Source organism: Rhagoletis zephyria, unplaced genomic scaffold (genome assembly GCF_001687245.7).
Source record: "Rhagoletis zephyria isolate East Lansing unplaced genomic scaffold, Rhagoletis_zephyria_1.1 Rzeph_scaffold_11455, whole genome shotgun sequence".
NCBI lineage: Eukaryota > Metazoa > Arthropoda > Insecta > Diptera > Tephritidae > Rhagoletis > Rhagoletis zephyria.
This window is the reverse complement of record NW_016168532.1, coordinates 5,401-16,258: the sequence shown is the minus strand read 5'-3', so window position 1 is coordinate 16,258 and position 10,858 is coordinate 5,401. Positions and strand designations below refer to the sequence as shown.

Here is a 10,858-nt window from a genome sequence, read left to right as displayed (position 1 = left end):
GTATTCAAAGCATACGCTGCGCTCGTAGCTACTTGAATTCAATAGCATTTTCGTAGATTTCACGAAAAATCGGATTATGATGGATTATGTGATAGCCTTGATTAGCTCGTGAGATTATCGTGCCCCAGAAACTCCAACAAACGACAAATGGAATCTCCAATAATATTCAAACGTAAATGAACAACGTGCATCTATATGAGATACGTTGCTTGCGGCAAGTTGGCAGGTTAACGCCAGACCGTAAGAGGTTGGAAGTCACACGAACAGCATACAAACATAAACAGACGGCAGCGCTGATCCGGATCAACTCGGGAATTAACTGCAGTTGATCCGGATTAAGACCGAGTTAATCGGGATCAACGGTGCCGTCTGTTGAATCTTTAATTCCAACATTTGATATAAAAATTGTTGTACATATTTGCACTAACATAACCATAAACTGTATACGTTTTGAGAAAGACATTAATGAAGCGAGCACTTGCAATCTCAGTTTAAACCACAAGTAGCGATTGAACACCATGTTTATTTATTTCGTTGGCTATATCTCTGGGCGATTTATTTGTGCCAGCAGCCTTTTTGCCAATGACATGGCACTATTGCACTGATAATAACCAAATTTAGCCGCAGTTGCATTCACACGTGATATAATAGCTGGTGTCGGCAAGCTGTGGGAATGCCCAGGAGATGGCGTTTATTGTGCTATCAAAATCATTGCACCGACGGCGGTGGGCAGTACCGCTGGTACAAATTTACCAAAAACAGCAGTGGTTGCGGCGTTTTCTTCTGCAACAATAGCCTGCAATGATGGCATGTCCTATAATGTCGACGAACAAAGATCGATGCTTTAGCTTCATGTTGTCAGTTTCCAACGTTGTGTACTCTTGATCATCTTCAATTTTAAGTCCCTCGTCATGTTTTGTATTTTCTATTTATGTACGCAAGTGGGCTGTCAGATGCTCCTGAAAATACAAACACAAAATTTTTAACATGCTCTACATGTAGCTGGAGTTAATGGCCAATATATTGGAGCCACACTTATTGCTGCAGCAGCAGCGAGAGATTTCGAAGGAGTGCGCCTTGTCTGTGAATGAGAAAATAGGATATGAATTGGCACTATGGAATTCTAATGCTCACATTATACAATAGATGTGTGGGGATACCGANTCTTGTCTGTAAATGAGAAAATAGGATATGAATTGGCACTATGGAATTCTAATGCTCACATTATTCAATAGATGTGTTGGAATTCCGAAGGGATTCGGAAAAACCGAAGGGATTGCAGTAGTTTTCCTTGCAATCACCGTTGATGATGCTATGCTTGTAATTTATGGTCTGAAAAGAAAGAAAATTGCATTAATCAAATGTTAAACACATCATATCAATAAATTTCAGTAATTTTTGCCATTTCACAATCCGAATTACCAAGAAATTGAAACTCACCGCGATGCGATACAGAAATAAAAACCAAAAAAAAAAATGATCAATTTCATGCAGTTTTAACGTCTTGAATACAAAACACAAGCTCAAAATTCTGGTTTTACTTGTGAAAGAAAATCCCAATACTCAGTTGGCACGATCTCTGAGAATAAAATCGCAGAGCTATTGATAGTTTTAANATAGTTTTAAAATATTTTAAATAGATTTGGCTCACAAACGCCTCTTTAGACAGTCGGAAGTTTTTAATAAATCTGTAGACAAATTTCTTAAATATACTTTATTTGTTTTTCTTATTTTTTTGGCCTTTTATAACAATTATATTCAACAATTTATATTGAGCTCGAGGCCATTTTTAAACGAAAATTTATTGTGGAAAAGCAACAATAATTTGAAAAAATGGTAGAAGTGATAGCTATTTCGGAAATCACCACATTTCCTCATCAGACTTCTTTCAGTAGGATTCGAACCGACGATCCCACTGACTCAGCCAGTTGCCTATGCACCGTGCTAAGTACGCCTTGTAAATTATCGTTTGCTTTTTTCCACTATTTTCATTTTTGTTATGCCAACACAATCAAGCGCAGCTATTCCGCTGCAATTCACTTGATCATGTGGTTGTTGGTACTGTTGGTTTTTGCTAATAATTCTATTTTTAGAATGTTTAACTTTTAGCGGAATAGCTGCGCTTGATTGTGTTGGCATAACAAAAAGGAAAATAGTGGAAAAAAGCAAACGATAATTTACAAGGCGTACTAAGCACGGTGCATAGGCAACTGGCTGAGTCAGTGGGATCATCGGTTCGAATCCTACAGAAAGAAGTCTGATGAGGAAATGTGGTGATTTCCGAAATAGCTATCACTTCTACCATTTTTTCAAATTACTGTTGCTTTTCCACAATAAATTTTCGTTTAAAAACGGCCTCGAGTTCAATATAAAATATTGTAAAACTTTGTAAAACATTTATTACTCCTGGCCAGTTTACTAAGCTTTCATCCTCTGACGAATCGTTGAACCCCAGAACTCCGTTGTACCTATTTTTACCACGTTTTTATAAACTTGCTTTAGTTTTTATTTCGTTTTAATTTGCACAAATTTACATAAATATGTATAAGCACACTATTTAGTTTGCTCGATTTGATAACAAAAGTGAGGTGAAAAATATACTATTGTGAACAACATAAACGAGCGAAACTCACAATAGCGCTATTCTTCATCGAATGAGCGCTATAATACCAAATGAAAATTCGTTCGATCAGCACTTTCAACCACAGTCGAAGATCGAATGCAATTCATAATAAGGGCCATGATTATCACATTATCTAATTAGCGCACACTATTGTGTTTATTCTTAGTAAAATATAATTGTATTATCTCAGACTTTTTTCAATGTTTTCTAATATTCGTTCTTTTGGCATGCAAAAGCAACCATGCATTTGGTCCCCATAAAGGACTTTCACCACGAAACAACTACGAAAACAAAAACCTTTTCTACTGGTATACTGTGATAATCAGCCTTAAGTTGTGTTAAGTTGTGTTACGTTTAAGAAGTTGTGCGAAGTTATGCGAAGTATGCATAATCAGACCTCTACCTTTACATGCACATTTATTAATTGGAATTTAAATATTTGTTTAAGGAACCTAATTGGACATGGTTCCATGAAAGTATGTACTTACTTAACAAACGCTCGCTCAAAATTTTAAAGCATTCATAAAATATAATGGTGAAAAATTAGTAAAAAAAACTAGAGCCTTCGATTTGCCGAGATTGTTCGACAAGCAATTTCTCGCGGGGATCGCTTTCTCACGAAATTCTCGTGTATCGAAAAACTCGTTATACTCGTGAGCTTCTCGATGATCAATTTAAGGCAGCGTATTTAATTTAGGTTATTTAAACCCTGAACTGTTGAATTTCTTCCAAGCGCAATACTCGTAGCTCTCCAGAATATCCAAATACCATGTGCATGTTTCTTTCCAGACAGGTCTGTATTGTTCAATCATATGGAGGAGCTTTACAAATACCACATTGCACTGTCCTTTCCTTTTATTACTTTTATTCACTTTCTTTGTCGGAGCCATCAAACGCAAATAATACACAAACATACACATAAATTTTTGATATACGCACAAACATGATACAAAAAAGAAGGTAGTTCCATTGACACTTTTTCGTCGCCATATAAACAACCTGACAATTAAACAGATTGTGACATTTCGTGCTACCATACCCAATATCTAAAATCCTTAAAACTGGATTATTAACTTTTTTTATTTTTGTTTATTTGCGAACATTTTGTTCTTAGGGCGTGTTTGAATCGGTAACAAAGTTCTATTCGAAAAGCTATTGAATAATATTTTTACTATGGTGAGACAGTTTTGCCAATCTTATTCACCGCGAACTTTGTTACCGATTCACACACGCTCTTAGAATCGAAATTTGAACAAGCAAAAGGTATTTTGTTGGGTACGGTTCGGTTATTTGTACAATAATTATTCCGTTCTTGTTTTCAAACGCGTAACCCGAATCAATAAATTTTAACTTACGCGTGTGGTTAAACGATTAAACGCTAGTTTTAAATAAAGATTTCAAACTTACGGATACAAATTTATTAATAAATTCGGTTTGAAATATGGACTTATTAGTAAAAGATACTGGGGTCAGCATAGTCGGAGTTGGACTGATGACGGTTATTTTTTCTAAGTGCGGCCGAAAGATATTTTGGGCAAACAAACGCAGAAATTTATTTTGCGGAAAAATCTTGTGGCGTAACCCGAGTCTTACATTTACTCTGTCAAAATGCTAATTTTATCATATTTTCCAATGGATCCCTAGGGGTCTGTAGAGGGGTCGGAGAAGGAAAGGGTGATTTTTCTTAAAGATTAATCCCAAATTTATGATATAAAATCCCCTCCAACAAAACTTTAAATTGGGTATCGCCGCTTCGAATTTTTCACAATTGAGCAATTCTCAAAAATCTGCTTTGTAATCAAAAAGATGTTTATTGAAACTACCTTCTTTTTTGTATCATGCGCGAAAACTTTTTTTGACAATAGAATATTTAACATGTACACATACATTTTTTCTGATTCTGTTTTTAATACGTTTGATATGCTCTCGCATACGTACATATGTCTCGATAACTACTCCAAATTGCTGGTGAGAATGGCGATACCCCATGGTAAGGGCTGCCAACCAGCGTTGCCGTTTTGCTTAAATTTAAGCAAAATTGCTTAACAGCCCTATTCTGTTGCCCTCATAAAAATCACCATACTCACTATTGTGAGGTTTCTGACTATTGTGAGGTTATCCCTACGCTGGCGTAAATTTAAAAGCTCATACGCTCACAATTGTCAGGAAATTTATGATGTACGAATGAGACCCTCACAAGAGAAAAACAGCCGATTTTTATTGACCAATTGAATAATGTTTTGTTCATTTTCGTTCGCTGTCAGTGTCTGTGTTAAGTTTTTATTTTTTTTAACTAAAAGTATATTCAGTAATGGCGGAGTTATTGCTTGTTTTTGCGGCAGTTTCGGAAGAGTTAGAGCAGGCATAGGATTTCATTTCCATACAAACTTTTGCTCCAAGTTGTGGATTGCAAACTGTGTGAAGTACTGGAGCTACTCCTGCTTTGTTATTTCTTTTTAAATTCGCCTAGAAAATAAATAAAATCAGTAATTATCAAAAAAATAAACAAATTGCAAAAATATTTACTTTTCCTGTTGTTCAGCATCCATCTTTTGTATTTATTTTATTTACGAAACCGCTGTTAGACAGCAAAATGCTTTTCACCTCGTGTGGTGATTTTGTTGAGCTTTTTTCTTGTGAGGTGTGAGCTAGAATAACCTCACAAAATAGACCTCACAAGAAATCTCACAAAGTTTTGCTCACAACTCAGTTGTGAGGTTTTATTAGAATAGGGCTGTAAGTTTTTCCTGCGTGTTAAAATGTTAAACTTTTCTTCGTTTTGCTAAATATTTTTATCTAAATAGTCAAAAAGGATAATTTTACTCAAAAATTCATAGTCAGAAGAGTTACTATTTCAATAAATTTTTAAAATTTATTTTAGGGAGACTGTCATCCAGAGATCCCACATAAAGTTCCAGCAAATGTTGCCCTACGCAATTCCCAATCTGCGGTCGTCACGTTTTCAAGCCTCCGAGTGTACTTCTGTCATGAAATCGCTTCTCATAAAAACCATTTGCCGTTCGGAGGCAGCCTAGAACTTTAAGTCCCTTCATTTGCGTGACAAGATCAACACCCACATTATGGATTATAGGAGTATGTGTTAAAATCCTGAAAGAATGATCATTTTTTGTGTATCAAATAGATATTAGAACACACTTTCCACCATACAGTTTCGATTATAAAAAGCGGGAAAATGTGATTTTGTATTTCGAAACTGTATGGTGGAAAGTGTGTTGTAATATCTATTTGATACACAAAAAATTATCACGGCTGTACTTTTTGCTGATATATTACATACATATGTTCCATTTAGTTAAACAATATAAGAATATTGTAGTATGTACCACAAAGACGTATATTTTCTATAAAAAATCATAACTCAGAAAAAAAATCTTCGCTATTAAAGATTTGGGTTGATTGTAGTTCAAAGTGTCTCTTTCCCGGTAAAGAAGTTTGAGAGAAAAAAAATACACTTCTTGAGAAATTAAATTTAAAAAAAAAATTGCACTTTTTGTTTATTGTTAGATAAAAAATTTTAAATAATGAAAATCAATAATTATATCATTCTATTCTAATCTATTAAATTTTGACAAAGTTATGGGCATTTAAAAAAAATTCTCACTGTCAATTCGAATAATCGATTTTTGCCTGAAAAACAAAATCGCGTTTAATTCGGCCGAAAAATTTTTCCGAGCCAAAAGAAAAAATACGTGACTCATTATTTGGACCAACAAACAATGTGTTTGAGTTTAGTCGAAATTAAAAATCATGCTCGTACCTGACCGGTTGTCTGGAAATGGAAAGCATCGTATACAAATAAACATATTGCACAAAAGCTTATACTTCTATTTCACAGCTAAGCTACACTTTTTCCAAGTAAATTTGCAAAGAAGTAACACGGTGCCACTGCTAAGGGAGCGGTGCGAGAGAAACAACTGTCGGTTTATCGAACCTTCTATTATTGAATCATGGAATCACAATATAACCAGTAGAGTGGTTCAAAAAATTTTTATTTTGGAAATTCATACACGCTACCTCAAATTATTGTTATTTGTGATAAAAAAGAGAAACGTTTTTTATTTTGAAAAAAAATTTTCTTAGGAGCGCGCGTCGGTTTTTTATAAAAACCCTGATGTTCTCAATTTTTTTATTTTCTTGACATGTTCAAATGCTGCTAAAAATTTGTTTTTTTACATATAATTACTCTGGTATTATTGGGGAACATTCCCTTAATTACATACCTGTCTTGGGCAGTTATAATGGGCCTAGTGCCCGAAAATATGCCTTCGAAAAGAGACTAGTAAAATTAAAACGCTGATACTGAACGATTTACGCCTTGTCATGGGTTGGAACTTGTTACCAGGGGGTTTCTGGGGTTGCTAATTAGGGATCTGAAGTCAGTTTTTCGAAATTCAAAATGGCGGGTCCAAAATGGCGGTTAATTTTTTTTTAAATGATTGGATTTGTTCGAAATCCGGCACTCGAGAGTTTTTGTAGTTGCCGATTACGAATCTGAAGTCAATTTTTATAAATTCAAAATGGCGGATCCAATATGGCGATCGAATTAAAAAAAAGTATTAAAAATAAAACGTTGATACTGAATGTTTTAAACATTGTCAAGGGTTAAAACACATTTCCCGTGGATTTCTGGGGTTTCTGATTACGAATCTGATGTCAGATATTCAAAATTCAAAATGGCGGTTAAGAGTTTCAAACAAATCCAATCATTTTTTGTAAGTTGGTCGCCATTTTGGATGCACGACAGCCTATTCTACGTACCGGAATGACTCGGTTGGTCGGGCCAAGGGCTGTTGTTTCGGCGATCTAACCCCGTCTAGGTCGGCGAAGTATATCAGAAGTTGTTCGTCCATAGGGCTACATTCGCTACGCTTTCTTCTGCTCAGGGCTGGCATCGAGTCAAGCCCAGAGACAGAAACCTACACCTGCTGTGTATGCCAGAGACGACTACACCACAACTCCTCCTCAGTCAAGTGCAATGCTTGCAAGGGGTGGAGTCACCTCAGAGTCTGCTCAGGATTACGGAGACATCGGCAGTGGACTACGTCGTTTGTGGCCCCCTGCTGCTCAAACAGAGCAGCCTCCACGGCTAACCACAGTCCACCTGAGCAGCCCAACGCAAACACCACAGCACAACAACATAATAACACAATAGACCACACCACAACCACGACAGACCACAGAACACACACAACCGCACCACCACGCACACGCCGCCGCCAACAACTCTTGGTTCCCCCTACAATCTGCACGGTATGTCAGACCAGGATATTCCGTAATGTGATATCAGTCAAGTACAACACCTGCCTTGGCTGGTGCCACTTTAGGGCATGTTCAGGTCTGCGCACCACGCGAGATTGGACGAGGAACTTCGAGGGCCCTTGTTGCGCTGCACGGTCGCTAACCTTAACTGCGACGCCACCCACCACCACCACAGGGCGGCAACAACCTCAGCAGCGCACACAGCCAATGGCGTCACGTCCACACACACCTCTCACTCCCCGCATTACCACACGTCTCCCGAACCACACGAAGCTCCTTCAATTTAACTGCAACGGGCTTCAGAGCAAGATCGAGGAGATAACCGTCTTCATGGGAAGGAATGGTATATTGATAGCTGCGGTCCAAGAGACGAATTTGTACAGCAATTCAACATTGTTGAATTGTGCCGGGTACAACGTGCACCGTCGAGATCGCGAGCGGGATAATGGTGGTGGCTTAGCGTTCATCACGGACCACACCGTGCAGTATCGTCTTATCGAAGCAGACATCGACCGCAGGGATACCACCCTAGAATGTCAGGGCATTGCTATCCGGTCAGGCGATGTTGAGCTCGAAATATTTAACATATACATACCCCCTGTCACCTGCTGCCCGGCAGGATATCACCCTGATATAGGTGCGCTTCTCAGAGGTGAAAACCGGATGGTAGTAGGTGACTTCAATGCGCACTACGATCTTTGGCACTCAAGCCTGTCAAACGATCGTAGCGGAACTGACTTGGCTGAGCAGATAGACGATTCGACATTCTGCACAATGAACCACGACGCACCCACCAAGATTATGGGCAGCTGCTGCAGCTCGCCAGACATAACAATAGTCAGCGCTGGTCTGATAAACAGCATATCATGGCGACCTATGCTGACTTTGGCATCAGACCATCTGCCCATAGTAATCTCGATCGATAAACCAACCGGCTTTGCTTCCGCGGAGCACCGGACCTATATCAACTTCTCTAAAGCTGATTGGGAAGGCTTCGCGGAATTTACTGAAAACACCTTCGCTGCTCTTCCGACACCAACCGACGTCCATCTTGGTGAACGTAAGGGCTGTCACCGCTGCTGCAGCTCGCTTTGTACCGGAAGGATGTATTACAGACTCACGTCCAAATTTCCCTGCCGAAGCGGCTGTTCTAGCCGATGAGCGTGACAGCCTTCGTCAGGCCGATCCCGCAGATCCCCGCATCAGGGATCTCAACGCGGAGATTCGGCAACTAGTGAACGAACATTAGCGGAAGAAGTGGGAAGAGCATCAGAAAACCTGTAACTTCACCTCTGGTGTGAGCAAGCTTTGGTCAACCGTGAGGTCGCTGTCCAATCCGACGAAGCACGACGACAGAGTCGAAATTTCCTTCGGCGACCATGCTTCGTCGGACTCGGAGCGATGCGCGAGCTATTTTAGCCGGCAGTTCATACTGCATCCTCCGGTGGACAAAGCCAAGCGTCGAGTGACCAGAAGGCTGCACAAACTGCCAACAACTTGTGCCCCCCTTGCTTTCACTTGCGGTGAAGTTCAGGTGGCCATCGGGAAGGCGAAAGCCTCCAAAGCCATGGGTCCCGACGGAATATGCATGCTGATGCTGAAAAATTTGGGTCCTGCGGGAGTAGCGTACCTAACGGAGGTCCTCAATTTGTCAATGGCTACTCTCATCATCCCAGATATCTGGAAGGTGGGGAGAGTGGTCCCACTGCTCAAACCGGGGAAGCCCGCCAACAAAGGAGATTCGTATCGACCGATAACACTCCTTTCCCCGGTAGCGAAGACACTTGAGGCCCTGCTGCTCCCGTATTTACCGAAACACCTGACCCCAGCGAAGCATCAGCATGGTTTCCGTAAAGTACACAGTACAACAAGAGCATTTAACGCCATAAACACTCAGATAACTCGTGGCCTTAACCGTAACCGTCCCTGTGAGAGAACGATTCTAGCAGCGTTGGACCTATCAAAGGCATTTGACACTGTCAGCCATTCCATGCTACTTGAAGATATATAGGCTTCCTCTCTCCCACAGAGGCTCAAATGGCAGTCGGCAAATTATCTGAGTGGTCGACACTCGTCGGTAATGTTTAGAGACAAATCGAGCAAACTTAGGAAAATCAAACAGGGGGTTCCACAAGGTGGTGTCCTTTCCCCGCTACTGTTCAACTTTTATATTTCAAAGCTCCCTCAACCACCAGAGGGAGTCTCGATTGTCTCCTANAAAATAAAAAACACTTTTCTCTTTTTTTATCACAAATAACAATATTCTGATGTAGCGTTTATGAATTTCCAAANGTATCTCTCCGATCTTTCTCGCCTCTTCACTGCAAAGTGTCTAGCCCTCTCCCCTACGAAATCCTCTGCGACCTTGTTCACCACCTGGACGAAGGAGGTCAGGCTACCGCTGGGAATTCACGTCGATGACACACCAGTTCCGACGGTGAATAACGCCAAAATACTCGGAGTAACATTCGACAGCCTGCTCTCCTTCTCTGCGCACGCAACCGCTATTGTCAACAAAGCACAGAGCCGCAACAAGGTCCTCAAGTCGCTAGCCGGCAGTACTTGGGGCAAAGACAAAGAAACGTTGCTGGCAACATACAAGGCAATAGGCCGGCCGGTTTTAAACTACGCAGCACCAGTGTGGTCGCCGGGGACTAGTAGGACGGAGTGGATGAAGCTACAGACAGCTCAGGACAGCGACTGGATGCCTCCTGATGTCTACGGAACACCACCTCCATGACGAGACGAAAATGCTCCCACTCAAGGAGCATAACATAATGCTCTGCAAGCAGTTTCTGGTTGGGAGCCATAGACGTGGCCACCTAAACAGACAGCTGCTTGCAGAGCCACGTCAGGAGGCATCTATACGAAACCACAATAGCCCAACTTCGCTCTGGCTACTGCAGCAGGTTAAACTCATACCTGAGCAGATTAAATGCGGATGTGCCAAATGAG

The 10,858-nt window shown here is 40.3% G+C and overlaps 2 long non-coding RNA genes across 2 annotated transcripts; both read right to left on the bottom strand.

The window, feature by feature from the left end:
* Positions 1-272: 272 nt before the first annotated feature.
* Positions 273-10,636, bottom strand: LOC108377092 (uncharacterized). Its single transcript, XR_001849295.1, has 3 exons — positions 10,626-10,636; positions 1,135-1,170; positions 273-1,081 (listed from the first exon to the last, which is right to left on the bottom strand). It is a non-coding gene; the product is annotated as an uncharacterized LOC108377092 (long non-coding RNA).
* Positions 4,966-5,397, bottom strand: LOC108377093 (uncharacterized). The gene is made up of 2 exons (XR_001849296.1): positions 5,150-5,397; positions 4,966-5,089 (listed from the first exon to the last, which is right to left on the bottom strand). It is a non-coding gene; the product is annotated as an uncharacterized LOC108377093 (long non-coding RNA).
* Positions 10,637-10,858: the final 222 nt, after the last annotated feature.